General features: G+C 54.8%; 1 protein-coding gene across 1 annotated transcript in view; it reads right to left on the reverse strand.

Annotated features, from left to right (window-relative positions):
* TNS3 (tensin 3) overlaps window positions 1-12655 on the reverse strand; it is a 216139-nt gene that overhangs the window by 173937 nt on the left and 29547 nt on the right. The window lies entirely within an intron of this gene.

The following is a 12655-nucleotide window of genomic DNA, read 5'->3' on the forward strand; positions in this document are numbered from 1 at the left end:
CTATTAACAAAACGTTCAAAATACATGAAGCAAGAAATGACAGGATCGCAGAGACAAAGAGACAGATGTGTAAATACAATCAGAAACTTAATTATCCCTGTGTTAGACTGAATTGTGTCCCCACGAAACACATACATCGAAGCCCAGACCCCAAATGGGATGTATTTGGAGATGGGGCCTCTAAAGAGGTGATTAAGGCCAAATGAGGTCATAAGGGTGGGATCCTAATACAGTAATTCTTGTAGGTGCCGTTACAAGAAGGGGAAGAGACATGGCGGGGAATGGGGTGGGGGGCTCACATGCCAGGGTCGTCCATTTGGGGACTCAGAAGAAGGCCATCATCTACAAACCAAGGGAAAAGGCCTCAGGAAAGACCAAGCAATAAGCAAAGATACACAAAAGCTGAACGGCGTTATCAAATAACTTGGCCTAGTTGACATCTGACCCCAAGCACAGAAGACACATCCTTTTCGAGTGCATGAAGAATGCTTCCTGAGGCAGAACGCAGTCTGGAACATAAAACAAGTCCAAATAAACTTAAAAGTATTCAAACTGTACTAAATATGTTCTCCGACCACAATGGCATTCTATTAGAAACTATTAAAATACATATATATATATATATATATATATATATATATATATATATATATCCCTGCAAAATCCTTCAAGTACTTGGAAACTAAATAACACACTTCTAAATAATACATCATGGCAAACAAGATTTGTTCCAGGGAGGCAGACTTAGTTGAACATTCAATTATCAATCAATAAACTAAAAAGAAACCTACAATCTTTCAATTAATCAGAAAATAACTCTGACAAAATCCAAGATCCATTTCCTGAGAAACACTCTCAAATCAGGACAGAAACTTTCTCAACTTGGTAAAATCTACCGCAAACCCCATATTTAACGACGACAGACTGCTTTCCCTTTAAGCTCTGGAACAAGGCAAGGATGTCTTCAATCAACATTTCTATTTAATGTTGTTCTAGAGGTTCTAATCAGTGCAACCGGGCAAGAAAAATAAATAATAGGTATCCAGTTTGGAAATGAAAAGGTAAAACTGTCTTTAATCACTGATGACACCACTATCTATTAAAAAAAAAAAAAAAAAAAAAGGGCACCTGGGTGGTTCAGTCGGTTGAGCATCTGACTTCAGTCCAGGTCATGATCTCACAGTTCATGAGTTCAAGCCCCACATCAGGCTCTATGCAGAAAGCTCAGAACTTGGAGCCTGCTTCAGGTTCTGTGTCTCCCTCTCTCTTTGCCCCTCCCCTGCTCATGCTCTGTCTTCCCTCCCCCACATGTGCTCATTCTCTCTTTCAAAAATAAATAAACATTTGAAAATAAATAAATAGGGGCGCCTGGGTGGCTCAGTGGGTTAAGCATCCAACTTTGGCTCGGGTCGTGATCTGACAGTTCATGAGTTCAAGCCCCATCAGGCTCTATGCTAACAGCTCGGAACCTGCAGCCTGCTTTGGATTCTGTGTCTCCCTCTCTCTCTCCTTGCTTGTGCTGCCTCTCTCTCTCCCTCTCTATCTCTCTCTCTCTCTCTCTCTCTCTCTCAAAAATAAAGATATAAAAATTAAAACATAATAATAATAAAAATATAAAGAAACAAATAAATATCTCACAACATCTACAAAAAAAGTTCTAGAACTAACAAGCAAGTTTAGCAAAGTGGAAGGACAGGAGATCAATGAATGTACAAACTGTATTTCTACATACTAGCAATGAACATTCAGAATCTAAAATTCAAAGAACATTACCATTTACAGCATCATCAAAAATATTAAATCCTCAGGGATAAACCTTACAAATTCTGTGAAAGGCTTATAAAGGAAAAACTATAAATCATTTCAGAAAGAAAGTGAGGAAGACCCAAACAGATAGAGATATACCATGTTCATGGATAATGTAGTTAAGCTGCAGTTCTTCCATAAAATCCACAGATTCAACACAATCTGAATAAAAAATCTGGTTTTTTTTCATTTACAGATGGATTCTAAAACTCATATTTAAATTCAAAGCACTTAGAATTGCCAAAACAACTTATAAGATGGCACATAATTAAGTGTACAATTCAATCACATTTTCTATTATATTTTGAAACTGCATCTTCTTCCAAAGTATATTCTCAGGATCCCACATCACACTAGCGAGTACGAGGTGTTGAACGAACACTCTGAATCCTAGTTTTCGACAAATGTTGCCCTGAGGTCTATGGAAGAGCGATTCATCAGCACACAGACCACAACTCCTTTATCCCTGACCTACGGCAGACATAACTAATCACTCACAGCTCCTGTCCCCAGTTGGTCTTACAAGCTTGTCGGCAGACAACTCCACCAGCCACCGCCAAGGGACGGAAACTGGCAGAGGGGCGTTTCCAGTGTGAACAGATGCTGGGGAGGGTCTCTCCTTCCCTGCAGTTCAACCTGTCCTGAGTGCTGGCAGCTTACAGCTTTCCAGGGGACCGTCTCTAGTCCCATTCTCACCCGTGTCTTCCCTGACCACGTCTAGTCCCTCAGCCATCTTGTCACTTCATCAGTCATCTCGTGGTGTTTTTGTTGACCTTGCCAAGCCTAAGGAGGCAACGTGTCATGAACCAAGCAGGACACAGGTTCTGCTGCCTGCTGTACAAGCTCTGTAACCCTGGGCAAGTCACTAGACTTGGGGACACAGAGGATACCTTCCCCTTCTGCCTATGAAGAGAGCTCCTGTCAATGACCAACCGCTATACCAGGTGCCAGTTGTGTGCCCCGGCAGCCTAAGGGAATCACCTGGTCAGTTTTTAAAACCACTATGCTACGGGCACCGGGGTGGCTCAGTCAGACTCCAACTCTTAAGTTTCGGCTCAGGTCACGATCTCACGGTTTGTGGGTTCCAGCCCTGCATCGGGCTCTGCACTGACAGCACAGAGCCTGCTTGGGATTCTCTCTCTCCCTCTCTCTCTGCCCCTCCCCTGCTTGCTCTCCCTCTCTCAAAATAAATAAACGAACCTTAGAAAACAAAAAAGGAAACCACTCTGCCTAAACCCCACCCAGACCAGTGAACTCAGATAATCTGGAAATGGGGCCAGAACACAAACTTTTTCAAAACTCATCCCACGGTTCCGATCTGCAGCTGGCCTGAGAGCCACTGCTACATAATGGACTATTCTATAAGGATCCATCCTGCATACACATAGGGCACTGTTAGTATGTGCTTGTTCACATCCTTATTATTACGGGTTTTTTCAGGAGACTCAACTTTTTTTTTTAATGTTTATTTATTTTTGAGAGAGAGAGGGCACTCAGAAGCTGGGGAGAGGTGGCAAATCCAAAGTGGGTTCCGTGCTGACAGCACAGAGCCCAATTTGGGGCTCAAACTCACAACCCGCGAGATCATGACCGGAGCCAAAGTTGGAGGCTTAACCAACTGAGCCCCCCGGGTGCCCCAAGAGATTCAACTTTATGATAGCGGGGCTCCTGCGCTCGAGGTTTGCAAAAGGTGGACGCCGGAGCCCCTAGGACAAGTTCAGGACATTGGCAGGCTCCTTCTGTGCCGTAACCATGACCACCACTGTCCCACAAACAGGGAAAAGATGCAAAACCGAAACCACACGGCCAAAGGAAAGGGTTGTGGGCTCAGACCCTGTCTCCACCCGTCTCGTGCTCAGACAGGAGCAGGCTCTCAGGCATCTAAAAATACAGTCCTCTGTGGCAGTGGCCCAGTTGGCACAGGCTTCCCCCCTCGTGTTTCAGTCATTTGTTTATATGCCTTCTCGCCTATGCTCTATTGCAACGTCCCAAAGGCAGGACACGGGGCTCTCATCCATTTGCCTCTGAGTCTCCCCCCGCCCCACTCCCCACGAGGCGCCTGGCAGAAGGGCGAACCTTTGGACCCTCAATTAACATTTGTTAACGGAATGAATTGGCCCCAGTTCCTGGGCCAGTGGAGGATACTGTGACCTTTTATTCCTTACAAATACCTTTATTGGAACTGGGGAGAAAGAGGCACTGTGTTCCAGCGGTTTCCTGGCCCGCTGGGCCGCCTCTAGAAGACCGGAGGGGGAAACAGCAGAGGTGCTGTTCGGAAGCCGATGCCCGGTCGGTGGCCGCGTCCCCGAGGACCCCGCTCCAGATAGTGTAATAACATCTGCTCACGCTTCATCTGTACATAACATCTCCATTGTGAAATGAGCTAGACGGGATTAGACTGCCTTTGTTTTCACCTGATACTTTGCTTTCATTTCTCCAGGGGAGGTGGGGCCGCGGGGTGCGCGGGGGAGGGGAGGCTTCAGTGCTGCCGCGTTTAGCAAGCTCGGGTTCAGGAATCTAAATTGCATTTAATTGTCGGGAGCAGACAGTTGGAAGGGCAGCGAGCAGGGCTGCCCGGTCCACGAGGACTCCCCGAGGGGTACCCAGTAATTAGTGCCGCTCTTGATTGTGAAGTCTCTTTTCAGACAGAAAAATCTCTGCAAAGCTGAGCAAGGAAAGCCCCACATGAGCGGGGAAGGGTAACCCTCTGCTCTGCTCTGCTCTACGCAAGTGCAAAACTGCACAGACCTCTCCCTACGGTCAGGGGGCTAATGTTACAGTAGCGAGGCAGGGACCCTCACAAAGGCTGAATCAGCACACCCTGAGCTGTTCTCCTCTTGGGAAAGAGGATGTCGGGGTGAGTTCTGGTACTTGGCATTCTGGCCAGCAGACGGGGGAACCAACTTGACCCTGAAGTTCATGGGCCACAAAACCCTTCTGCAGGGACACAGTGGCCCCTAAAGCCGCCCACCGAGGTTTCCACCCCATGGCAGCCACAGATCACAGGCGTCCAGACAGATGCCCTTTCCGCACAGCACACTACACACAGTCCCCAAGCTTCCCAGCAAGAGTGCCTGGCTGCTAAACTGAAAATCGCAATGGAGGGCAACCCAAAGTGACTCAAAGCGGCTGACATTTTGACTTCTGCTTTCTCAGAACCTTAGAAAAGTTTCCAGGAAAAAGAATGTACTAAATGCCTAACCATTAGACTCAAAGAAAGGGGTGCTCAACCTTCTGGGGGCAACTGCTGGGTCCAATGCCAACGCTGCGGAGGACTGTCCCCTGCACCACGGACTGCAATGTGGCCCCGGTGACCCTGCACTCTGGCAACATGCTAGCGCATCCCCGACATCAGCACAGGGCCAGCGGCCCTCTCCCTTTGAAAGAAACCTGCGCTGCTCCTCAGGTCTGCGTCACGACCAGTGTCCTACTTCCACTCGGGAAAAGGAGTCCACGGAAACGGGTTCGAGAGGCAGCTGGATTGGAGAGTTAACCCTGAAGCGCCCCCCACTCCACGTGGGCTCACCAGGGCCCCCGCCTCCCACCAGGCAACGGCTGGCATCCCCGCTAGGGGCCCCCTGCGCGCGCACACAAGGTACTCACGCGCGTGCACACAGAAACATGCGGGAAGGTGCACGCTAGCGCACAGAGAGGGCACGCGAGCACACACGGGAGCGCACAGCCACGGGCGCACGGACGCACGTGGGCGCACGGACACGCTTCCACCCGCGCGCGCACCGGTCTCAAAGCGCTCCCCCCGCCCCGCGCCCTCGCTCCCAGCTCCGAGCGCCCCGCTCCCCCTCTCCAAGAAGCCCGAGCCGCAGCGCCCCCTTTGCCCCGCGCCCCTGCGGCCCCGCACCCACTCACCTGGCGCCGGTGCCGGCGCGCCCGGGCCCCGCGCGCGCACCCTCCAGGGGGCCCCGAGGTCAAGGCGCGCAGCCGCATGGCCGCCCGGGCGCCCGCAGAGAGCACAGCCCGGCCCCGCGAGGTCGGCCGCGGCGGGCGCTGTCCCCTCTCCCGCGCCCGAGCGGGGCTGGGATGCCTCCAGGGCCCCTACGCCTGCAAGTCCCAGGAAAAGTTGGACCCCGGAGCCCCGAAAGGACGCAGCCGGCACCTCCACGTCCACTCTACCGTCAGGAGTCAGACGCCGGGAACAAAAGCCAGGCGAACGAGCGCACGGTCCCCCGGGCGCCCCTCCATCTGACACGAATTAGCCCTCCCTCCCCCGCCCCAGACCGCAGCTCCAGAGCAGGCAAAAGCCTTCTCAGCCAAACGCAGGCAAAGTGGAGAAGAAACGCCTCCCCGGGCAGGGCTGGGGGCAAACCTTCCTCTGCCATCAGACTTGATTACCCACGCCTTTGGCTGGAGGTCAGCTTGGCTAGGATTTCAGACCTCTCAGAGAATGCCAACCCAGGGGCTTAACATCAAACCTGCCGGCTCTCAGGCTTCCAGGATTTTAAAATCCTGAGTGTCGTTCACTAAACCTGCATCTGTAATGCTCAGTATTGAGGGCAGTCTGCGCAGCTAACCAACAGTGCGTTTGGGGTAGAAAGAAGGAAAATTCCAACACAGAAAGGTTCTCTTTCCAGTGCACCTCTTCAAGCGAGGAAAGCAGGCAGCCCTCCCTACTAGAGATGGCTGAGGACCACGTGGGGGTCCCAGCAAGCTCGCAGCTAATGATTGGGGTCCTTCCACAGCTGGGGGGCTGGGATCCCCGCTCTCTTCCCCGCCTCACCATCCTCAGGACCGTCCAGCTGCTGGACAATCACATCCCGCTTTCTAGAGTCCTGCTTTCCTCTCTGGCTCTGCGGCTTTAGAAAGAAATTTAAAACCCCAAGCGTGGGAGGTGAAGGTGACCCGGAGGGTCCGGACAGAATGTCACAGGAAGAGGAAGCCGGACACCTGGAAAGTGGAAGGGTCACTTAGCCTGAAGGGCAGCCCAGAGCCGGGCTGGATGCACGGACAGAACAGCTCGCTTCCTAAGCTCGCCAGAACCCCCCCCACCTGCCTCCACGGGACTGAGGGGACACGGCTGTCACTGTGGAGCAGTGGATCTCAGCTCACTGGCCTGCCTCTGTGCCCAGCCCAAGAGCCATCCTAACCCCCACCCCCACCCCCCACACACCACAGCTCAGCCCTGCGTGGTTCTAACACTCTGTTTCGCATCTCTGATTCCGTGAGCAACTCCAATGCCTTAGCGCCGGGAGCAGTCGGGGTGGGCTAGAGCTAGGCCTTTATGGCTAACACATGTGCGAATTCCAGCCGCGGATTCAAGGCCAAAATTAACCTCTCGGGTTCCGGCACTGAACACCCATCTTCCTGTTTCTGCAGGGAAACAGCAAAGCTCTGACTTTCAGCCACACACACACACACACACACACACACAACAACAACAACAACAACAGCAACATAACAAACAGCATCACACCATTCGTATGCAGACACCTGTTTATTCTCATGGCTCCCACTCAGCTTAAGCCTCTCTTCATTCATTCATTCATTCATTCATTCACTTCCAAGATTCATTCATCACTATTTTTCTGGGCTGCATTCAGACTTGTGTTTTTTGCAAACGTTTTTCAGTCCTGTTTCTGTTAAAAAAAATTTTTTTTGAATGTTTATTTAGTTTTGAGAGAGACAGACCGACCACGAGCAGGGGAGGAACAGGGAGAGAGGGAGAGACACAGAATCCGAAGCAGGCTCCAGGCTCTGAGCTGTTAGCACAGAGCCCGATGCGGGGCTCGAACCCACAGGCCACGAGATCATGACCTGAGCTGAAGTTGGACGCGTAACTGACTGAGCCACCCAGGCAACCCTCTCAGTCCTGTGTCTACTATACGTCCCTCTCCCCCACTGAGGGACGCGGGACCTGAGGTGCCATCTGTGCCGAACTTGTTTCTGATTCCCCGCCATCTAATACAAGATGGGGTGCCAACCAGCATCTAGGGGCTGAGCTGGAAGCACATCATTCTGCTATCTGAAAACACTCTTTCCAGAAACCAGCTGGATCTGCCTCCAGCCTTCCCCATGGACCCAGCAGAGGTGAACCCCAGCCACCAGCAAGTGCCCCCCAACGTGGTCAGGCTCCCTGACCTAGAGGCAGGGCTCCACACTCTGTAGGGGGCAGAGGACCCCCTGCAAATGGCCAGCAAGTGCTCAGGAGCTCCAATGCCCAAGATGCTCTTGTGTTCAAAGGGACACCCCAAAACCCCTCTCATTTGAAAAGTCCATCATTCATAACATCAGTGCACTTTAGTACTACTCGTGGGTCAGACGTACGTGGTACGTGTCACGGGTGACAAGCAGTAGGTGAGAATCAACAGATGAGACCAGGGGCTTTGGGTCCGAGTCCAGAACATGACAGCCCAAGTGAGTCCCCCCAGCACACGACACTGGGAGCCCCGCCATGGCTCCCCACTTTGCCGGCTGGCCACTGCTCCAGCCCCCCTTCCCCGGGCCCTCCTGCAGCGTCCCCCAGACCCAGGCTCCTGGGCTCTGTGCCCTGGCGGGTGCTGGGGCCCCCCTCAGGGCTTCCCAGAGTTTTCCGATTCTCCTTTGTTGAGTGGAAAGTACAGCCTTTCCAGGCTCAGCCCAAGACCCATCTCCTGCGCGGCCTCCCCAACTGCACACCACCCCTCACACCCAAGCCCACCTCAGCCGTGGGCCTGACTCTGCAGCGCGGCCGTCTGAGCCTCGGCCTGGGCCTGCAGGGTCTAACCTCCGTCTGGGGTTTTCTACACAACACAAGCGGGGGCAATAAATGCTGGGCAGGAATGAAAAAAACCCGTTTCTCTGCATTTCCATGACATCAAGGCCAGCTACTCCGTCCGTCTCAGCTCACCGTCTGGCCCCCTCGGAAGCCAGCTGAAACGTGGGGTCTGGGGGCAGCGGAGTCTGGGGGTGCTGGGGAGCCCAGAAGCCAGGCCAGGCCCTGACCTCCAGCCTGCAGAGGACAGACCTCAGGGGCTCCAGGGTCCACACCGCGAGGGCAAACTGCAGTGCTGGGCGTCAGACCGGAAGCCAAGACCGGACTGGGGACGGGAGCCCAGGACGAGGCCAATGCCGACACAGGATTCGGGGCTCCCTGGGGGAGGGCGGGAGTGGGGTCTGCTCCCCACACACCCCCGCACCCACACACTTACAGAGCCGTCCAGAAACACTGGTGGAGCCGCTGTGTGCCTGGCATGGCTGGGAGAATGCCCACCGCTACCCCCGATGGCAGAAACACCCCCACAGGTGCCCGAGGGGCCGTGGGTCCACTTGCGGGAACGTCAGATGTTTCCCAAGCAGGAAAGAGCCAGGGACCAGAGCAAGGTCACAGCACACAGCATTTCAGTGAACTGAAGGGACCTGGGTGGCAGTAAGGTCGGGCCAGGGGATGAGCGCCAGTGTGGGGGTGGAGAGCCTGGTCCCAGGCCATATTGTCGCAGGGGGGCCTGACCCCAGCATCAGTGGGGAGACAGGAGCTGCATGAACACCGGGTCCCGGGGGCCCCACGGTGCAGCAGTTTGCAGTGAGGGCAGAGGGAGGCAGGTCGGAGGGGAGGGCCAGGAAGCTGCTGGATGTGAGGACCGGGGAGGGGTGTGGGGAGCGAGGACATGGAGGAGGGCGGTACAGGAGGAAGGACCAGGGAGGCATCGAGGGCAAGAAGAGCAGAGCCCATCCCTCGCTAACGGGGACAGGAAGAGTCAGGAAACGCCGTGTTGCAGGCCTGAATCGGATGCTGGTCTGGCCCGTGGTTTCCATGGAGACACAGATACAGACAGAAATGAAAACTGATGTCAGTGTGCACACACACACACATCCACATCGGCACATGCATCACCCCACACCCCAGCTCTGTCCACGGCGAGGAAGCAGCCCCCAACAGCAGTGGCCACACCCGGCACCCAGGACTCGATTTAAAATCCTACTTCCCAGGGCTCCTGGGGGCTCAGTCAGTTAAGCATCTGACTCTGGGTTTCAGCTCAGGTTGTGATCTCACGGTTCGTGAGTTCAAGCTCCACATCGGTTCTGCACTGGCAGCTCAGAACCTGCTTGGGATTCTCTCTCTCTCCCTCTCTCTCTCAAAATAAGTAAACTTTAGAAATGAAATAAACTAAAGTTGAAAAGAATAGAATTAAAATAAAGTAAAATAAAGTAGAAACGAATAAAATAAAGTAAAATAAAGTTGAATAGAATAGAGTGGAGTAGAGTAGAGCAGAATAATCGTATTTCCCGGTAAAAGAAACCAGGGCTCCTCGCAGACATGGCTGATTTCAGGTGTGAGTCAGGGACAGTAAAAACGAACCTACAATACCTTGTTTTTATTCTGCGGCTTTTTTTGCCAGAAAGTAAGGGAATGCTCACAGAATGATGGGGCCGTGTCTCGAGGACACAAGAGCAGCCCCGAAGAGGCTGGCAGGACCAGACACAACTTGAACATCAAAATAAACAGTGATGACAACTGGGAATAAAGTTGGACCCAGGAGTCCTGCTGGTAGAGATGAGGGAGCACCCTGAAGGTCCAATGAGGTGCCCACGTGGTCTCGCGGCACCTCCTCATCTGGAAGGACAAGGGGGGACGGGCTCAGAGGTAACTGGGGAGCAGGGCATTAAGTGTAAAGTTCAGCTTCCACGCGTCGTGGGAGCTTGGAGAGGAAACCCATCACCTGCCGTTCAGTCACAGTCCCCCTCTGCAGGTGGGTGCATGGTCTCAGAGTACCTCCCCTCACTGTAACGGGGCAAAGGGTGAGCCGGCCAGAGAAGGCTGGCCACGCCCCTTCGGCACAGGGTCAGAGCGACCAAGACTTTGGTGGGACCCGTCCCCCGTGAGAGCTCGGCTCTAGGGCACAGACCGACCCTGACCCGAACGGGGGTGTAGGGCCCCAGATCTGCAGCCCCCGGGGAATGGATGGATCCTGGATGGGTCCTGCAGGGGGCCCACCAAGCACTCTGGGCAGACAGCTCGTGTCTTCACCCCCCTCCCCAGCACACATGAGACTGTCACAGGCCAGGCATTGGTCCCTGCCGGTCCACAGCTGGCCCATGGCTCGATGACCCTGAGTGCCAGGGAGTCTCCCAGAGCCACCTACGGCACTTTGAAAAGCACTTGGCCTCTGATGATGTTAGAGGCTCCAGGCCCAGGGTTTTCTGAGGCCAGCGAGAGGCTGGCAGCTCTCATCTGCAGCGACCTCTGGGCACAGCCTTCTCCCCTCGTGCGGAGGCAGGGACGCCGGCCATGCTGGAGGCTGGTCTCACACCTGGGCCTCCTCCATCACAGGCCTGGCTCTCAGGACCTTCCTTCTCCTCCTTTCCCTGCTCCCCCTGCTCTGTGCTGCCCACGGGAGGGTGGCATGACCCAGTGGGCCCTGAGGGGTGCTACCCACGGTCCACTTCTTCCTGACTCGGCATCACTGAGGAAGCCCCACATGCCCCTCTCACTGCTAGTGACACAGCTTGTGCCCAGACAGTACCAGGAGGGGGAGAAGACGGGCCGCTGGACAGAAGGAGAAACTGAGTCCCAGGGTATCCAGAGATGCATGGGGACCCAGGACAGACAGAGAGCTGGCTTGCAGTGTCCCCCAAGGAGCACAGATGCATGACCCCCCGGGACACGGGGGACAGGATCAGACTGAAGTGCTGTGTGTTTAGAGCCTGACCCTGGAAGATGCTTAAAGCAGCAGGTGTGACCTACTCAGGAGGGCGCCGAACCGTCAGGGGTTCCTTCTCCAGGCTCTGTCCTTCACACCTGCCTTTCTGGAGAAAGTCACAGCAGGTGCTCAGGAACCCCATGGGGAGTCACCTGGCCTGGCGGAGGCCATACAGCCCGGTAACCAAAGTGTCTTCCAAGTGACTCCCTGCCAGAGCTCACAGCCCACTCCCCACGTCTGGTGGCTTCTTCCAGAAGCAAGGTGGTGACCTCTGACACCCTCAGCACAAAGGTTTCTGCTGATGCGGAGAGAGTGAGCGCCTATTCTCACGTCCCCCGTGTGTGTCCTACCCACCCTCGAAAAGCACGGAAAAGGCACTTTTGCTACAATGGCGACCTCCGAGGTGCAGGCATATGCCCCTCCCCCCCATCCTGCTCCAAACCAGCAGCTGCTTCAGGAAAGAACTAGAAGTTCGGGACGAAGGGAGGTGGATCCAGGGCCGCTGCCCCCCCACGCAGGCTCCAGCCGCCCGGACTACTTCTTCCTGTCGCCACGTGGCGACCGGGATGAGGACAGGATGGGAGGACAGAGGAGGGGCCAGGCGAGGCGGGGAGGTGTCTTTGCTGCTGCACCTGCCCAAGGTGGGGACACAAGGGCGGGGAGGCTGCACAGACCCCCGAGCACCACGGACGCCTGGCCCTGAGGTGTGCGGGCTCCTGCCCAGCGGACGTCACGGCCTCAAATGCAAACCGAAAAGGCAGAAGCAAACCCCACTGGGCGCCTCTTCCCTGCGTCCACCCCAACGGGCACAGAGCACATCCTTCATCAGGTGACAGCGGACCCCCGCCCGGGAGTCCATCTGCAGGAGGGGCCGGATGGGAAAGGAAACAGACACCAAGTGTTCTTGCCTCTGCACGGAGATGGCCCAGGGGAAGGGGAGCTGGGGGCCCTTGGGGAGCCTCTCTACCACCCACACCCACAGCCTGCCTAAAGCCAAGTGCCCCGGCCTCTGGTTGGCACTCACGGTCCCCATGGAGCAGACCCAGGGCGGACAAGCCCGCAGCCACCCCATCCTGTCCCAGTTACCCTGGAGGCCGGGTGGGGGGCCAGCGAGCGGCCTCTGTTGAGCACGGGGAGACAAGGCTGGGGGGTTGGGGACTTGGCCTCTGCTCCCCGATGCTCTCCGCATCGACACTGCCTCCAAGTACAAGGAAACC

The sequence above is a fragment of the Panthera leo genome, chromosome A2 (genome assembly GCF_018350215.1).
Source record: "Panthera leo isolate Ple1 chromosome A2, P.leo_Ple1_pat1.1, whole genome shotgun sequence".
Lineage (NCBI taxonomy): Eukaryota > Metazoa > Chordata > Mammalia > Carnivora > Felidae > Panthera > Panthera leo.